This window comes from Gossypium hirsutum, chromosome A09, assembly GCF_007990345.1.
Source record: "Gossypium hirsutum isolate 1008001.06 chromosome A09, Gossypium_hirsutum_v2.1, whole genome shotgun sequence".
Lineage (NCBI taxonomy): Eukaryota > Viridiplantae > Streptophyta > Magnoliopsida > Malvales > Malvaceae > Gossypium > Gossypium hirsutum.
The window spans coordinates 29,528,912-29,534,489 of record NC_053432.1 but is presented as its reverse complement, the minus strand read 5'-3'; positions in this window follow the sequence as shown (position 1 = coordinate 29,534,489).

The following is a 5,578-nucleotide window of genomic DNA, read 5'->3' as shown; positions in this document are numbered from 1 at the left end:
ATTCATCAGGATGGCACTTATCACACTATCTATAAATTAGAATACTAGTTAAACCAATAGTTCCTCCAGTAATAACTATCACAACATTCTATTGAGGTCTGGCTTTTTTGGCCCACTTTAAAGGTCACAGATTTGGATCAATGTAACCAGACTCTCTCTTATTTTGAATTTATTCATTTTGTCTCCCTTGCTCTCCAAGCATTTTACTCTCGTTCTCCATCTTATCCTCTCAACCATAATTTCAAAAACCATTTCTAGGACTCCCAACATCGCTTGGAACATTGCATCATCCCTAACCTCTTGGTTTCTGCCTTCAGAGGTAGGCACAATTCCCTGAGAAACAAATGACTCAACCTAGGCAGCTCGATGCTGAGCCCTTTTAATACCCTTAACTCGTATTCGTCGCTAGAATAGGGTTACGGGAATGCTACAACAAGTGAACCAAAATTAACAGGTAAAATCATAATAATTTCAATATAATTCCTCAAATAAAATAAAGTAATTGAATTACAATAGTAACATACATTTTTAATGTTGAAATCGAGTTTTAGGGACTATAGAAACAATCTTAAAACCTTTAGGGACTAATTTGAAACAAATCAGAAAGTTTAAGGAAAACTAAAAATTTTCAAAGCAGGGGTCACACGCCCATGTGTCCCGGTCGTGTGATAGACCTCAAACTGTGTGGCTCTAGATATGGCCATGTGGTCATTCCCCACGCCCGTGCGTGATCTCACATGCCCGTGTATATGGACAGTGTAACTCACTGACTTGGGTCACACGGGCTGACATGCGGCCACTTAAAATTATAATTTAACATGCCCGTGTAATGAGATCTTGTATGGCACACGACCGTGTGGTAGCCCATGTCCGAGGCTGTGTGCACCAAAATGAACCTTAAACATCAAGTTTACCATTTCAAGCTTTCTTAGACACAAAGCAACACATTATCTAGTTATTATACCTATTCAAATCATCATTCAACCTACTCAAATCATGCCAAATCAATCAATTTAAGTGCCTAACAAATGTATCCTCATTGGTACCATAATTATACATACATGTACAATGAAATAAACCATCAACCATTCAAACATACAATCATGTCATTTTAAGCTAATTACTTAACCTTATACTAGCCAATTTGAGAACAACATGTACCATAAGTTGTTCTTAACTAGATTACCCAAAAACATAACCACAATTTCACAAATTACACTTACATTTATCACCATACCTAGTAACCATGTAATTATCATCACATTACAATCAACATCAATCAAAGATGAACTAGGTACGTACTTCACATATTTACATATCAAACGAGGTCATTAACATAACAACCTATTACATGCCATATAATCCCAAATAAACATTCAAAATTCACCGAAATAAGATGGATAGTGTGACTTGAGTGTTGATTTGGTCTTCTATCCCATGAAAAGATATCTATAAGAGAATGCAAATTACACAAGTAAGCTTATTAAAGCTTAGTAAGTTCGACGGACAAAAACAATGAATCTTACCAAAATAAACATAACAATTTAATCAAATACAATTCCACAACTAATGTCTCCTGTCATCCACAATTTTAAACCAGTGAATTACATAGCTAAATTTAATTCTCAAATATTAATTTTCGGAAAGCATACATGCGCATAAAGAAATCACTTCAAGATATCAAATAAAAGACATGCCATTCAAAGTCTTTAAACAAGAAATCAATCTAATAATTACGACCTAATGAACGACTTACAGATATGAGTACACAAGTAGTCCAACCGAAGCACACCAAGCGCTCATAAGAGCTAATCCAACCAATAACACATCTCAGCACTAAGTTCCTAGCCCGTAGGCCAACATCCCTCCAAAACACACCTCGACACCAAGTGCCAGCCCAAAGGCTTTACGTCCGCCCCCGGTAACATGGCAAAATCAGGGATTAATACGCAATGGTTCACAAAAAATGCTGAACCTCGGTATACTTGGGAAAAATGTATAAATCACACTACATCAATCTCCTCTCCAACCCTATATAGCACTCTATCATTCAATTGTACTCGATCATACGTTCATTTGGCCCAAACATCGTAATTTAGTAAAAATTCCTACTAATTTTACATTATGAAAATAATGTTTAGCATCCAAAATTCTATATCATATCATTATATAATTCATATAGATATTAAATTACAAGCTGAACGAACTTACCTGGACTGAATTGTAGTAGTTGTAGAAGTTCAGGGGCTATTCTACAGTTTTCCTTTTTCTATGTAAATTAACAGGGTCTTGATCTAAAAATGTAAAATTTCATTTTATTAGCTCATTTTTTAAATTCTAATTGATTATGAAATTTTTACCATTTATTTTTTCAAAAATTACACAATTGCCCCTAAATTTTACTATTTAGTCCCCTAACCCAAAAATCAACAAAACTGAGCATTCTTTAAAATTCAAGTTTTAGCCGATTACTCAAGGCCTCCAAACAATCCTAATTATACATCTAACAAACCCTAAAATTTTGACATTTTAACAATTTAATCCTATAATAAAAAAACTAATAAAAATTACTTCACAAAACAACTAAATACCACAACCAAAGCTTCAAACACATAATTATGATTAAAAAAACAACCAAGATTCATCAATGGAAACTTCTAAAATTTTTAACAGATTAAAAAATGAAGGTACGGGCTAGTTGGAGTTCAAGCTCTTTAACAATGGAGTTTGGTTGAAGAAAGGAGATAATAAAAATATAGCTTTCATGGTTCCTATTTTAACATTATAATTTATTTTAATAATAAAAATAACACATAAAACTTATAAAATTAAAACAAATTAAAGCTCAAACCGTCCCACAATCTTAAGAATGGTTAATTTATCCATTAAGGCCATCCAATTATATTTCTTTAATAAATTAACATCTTTAAACTAATAGCAATTAACTTTTTCAACTATTATGATTTAGTCCTTTTCGTTTAATTAACCATTTAAACATTAAATTTTCTTAACATTACTTTAATACAACCTTAATAACACTTCATAAGTATTTAATAAAATATTTCTAACTCGGTTTATAGAAACGAAGTCCTGATACCTCATTTTCTAAAACCATTTGACTTTAGAGTCATATCACTTGAACTTAATTGTTCTTCCTTTCAATAAAAATCATTAAATCAATTTTTTATCATTACACCAAATTACTCATAAATATTAAATATAATATTTACGAACTCACACGTCAGATTTGTGGCCCCGAAACCACTATTTCGACACTATAGATAAATAGGTTGTTACAACTATGAATAGAGGAAAAGGGGCGCTAATGAACAACAAAGGGGCTGAATAGGGTGCCACAAAGGTGAGTCTTAGAGCAGAAAAGGGGCTGGTTTAGGAGGTTAAACAACTGGAAAGGTGGCTGGAAAATCAATTGCAAAATATTAGGCAAGGGCGTGGCACAACTATGCCAAAATCAGTGAAGAAAGAAGGAAAATTTTGAAGAAGGAAAAGGTAGATAGGAAAGACTATAAGAGCAATAGATGAATAGAGGAAAATCTAAAAAAATGAAAGAAAATAGCATAAATGCCTAGGTTTTACTAGGTTGGGCGGTACAACAATAGGGAAGTGAGAGCAAAAATAGAAAAAGAAATTCAAATTTGCAATGAATTGCACTTTCACCTAATTTTCCCTTAACTATTATGCTAATAGCTCATTCTTGAAATAATTTTACAAACTTTTAACCAAAATTTGGGATGTTACATGAAAAGTAAATAAGGTAGTAGAGAATGCAAAAAATACATGATTATTGTAATTCTAATTACAATTGTTCTTTAAATTGTGCATATATAAGGACTAAATTTAAAAAGTGTAAAAAATATAGTTAAGTAATGAAATATATGAAATCAAAATCAAAATATCTTTATCTCATCCAAGCTAAGCAAAATTAATTTCTTATGAGTGAATACATGTAACAACCCATTTTCAGTTAAATCGGAACAGTGGTTTCGAGACTACAAATTCGAGCCAAAGGGAAAATTTATTTTAATATTATTGCATGCTTTACATTATGATAGGAATGTCATATGAAAATTGTGATAAGAAAATTTTACCGATTATGTGTTTAATTAAGGAAAGGACCAAATTGCATAAAATGCAAAAGTTAAATTCTACTAGCTATAAGTATCAAATAGCTATGGAATTAAAAACTTGAGGTCCCTTTATGGTAACTAGGCCATTAAAGAAAAGTTAGTAGATATTGTTGATGAATCATCCATGGAAAATTAGAAAAAAGGGAAGGACTAAATTGGAAAGTGGAAAAATTAATGGATGATAAATAATTAAATAGAAGTAATATCATTTTATATCATATTCATCCAAAAAAATTCCATGGAAACCCTAGGAGAGAGAAAGGAAACTAATCAAGCTTAATTAGGTATGTTTTCTTGTCTCGTTTTTAGTAATTTTTATATTTTTGAGATTGGGATAGTTTAATCTATATATTTTGGGGATTAATTTGAAAATTTATCAAAGTATCAAAGTTTTTCCATGGATGAATATGCTGAAATTTTGAAATTTATGGTAAAAAATGAAAGGTTGTTGACAGATAAAACAACTTTTACAAAGAGAATTTTGATGAAAATATGATTTAGGGACTAAATTGTAAAGATGTAAAAGTTATGGAAAAAATTCTGAATTTTGTGAAATATATGTGCTGTAAAAGTTATATGAAAATTTTGGTTAGGCTTAGAATAAGGATTAAATTGCATGAATTTCAATTTTCGAGCCTAGGGATGAAATCGTCATTTGTGAAAGGATAGGGGCAAAATAGTAATTTTGAGTAGGATGTAAATTGAATTAAATTGAGTATGAAATGGATTTAATTGATGTTAAATTTATTTATTTAGATCCTGAAAGACCTAATACTGAGTGGATCGAGGAAAATAAAAAGTTTCGCATTAGTAGATTTCGTATACGAACAAGTATCGAGGTAAGTTCGTGTAACTAAATCGTGTACATTCTTATGTTTGAATTGAATGTTGTATATATGAATTATGAATTTGTTATATAAAAGAAAATAATTATATATCCAATATACTTGAGAAATGTTAAGTCCCATTTGAATAGGTGAAATTCGATGGATACAAGTTTTCCCGAATTGGTTGTAGTATTGCATATGTTGCAGACTCACCATGGCTCGAAAGAGCATCCCGTTATTAGCCCTCTCGAGCTTCTCGTTATATGGTTCAGCAAGCTTCCCCTTATAGCTCTTCGGAGCATCTCGATAGGTTGTGATTCTACATTTGTTGTGGACACACATTAGCTCGTATGAGCATCCCGATTAAAGCCTCTTTGTGAGCTTCCCGTTAAATTGGCTCTTTGTGAGCTTCCTGATAGTGCTCGCTCGAACTTCCCCATATTGGCTATCTAGAACTTCCCAATATGGTTCTTTGTGAACTTCTCAATTATGGCTCTTATGAGCCATCCGTTATATAGTCCGAATAAGCTTCCCGATAGGCTTTTTTTGAGCTTCTCAAAATGGCTCTATGTGAGCTTCCCGTTACAAGGCTCGAGAGTCTGC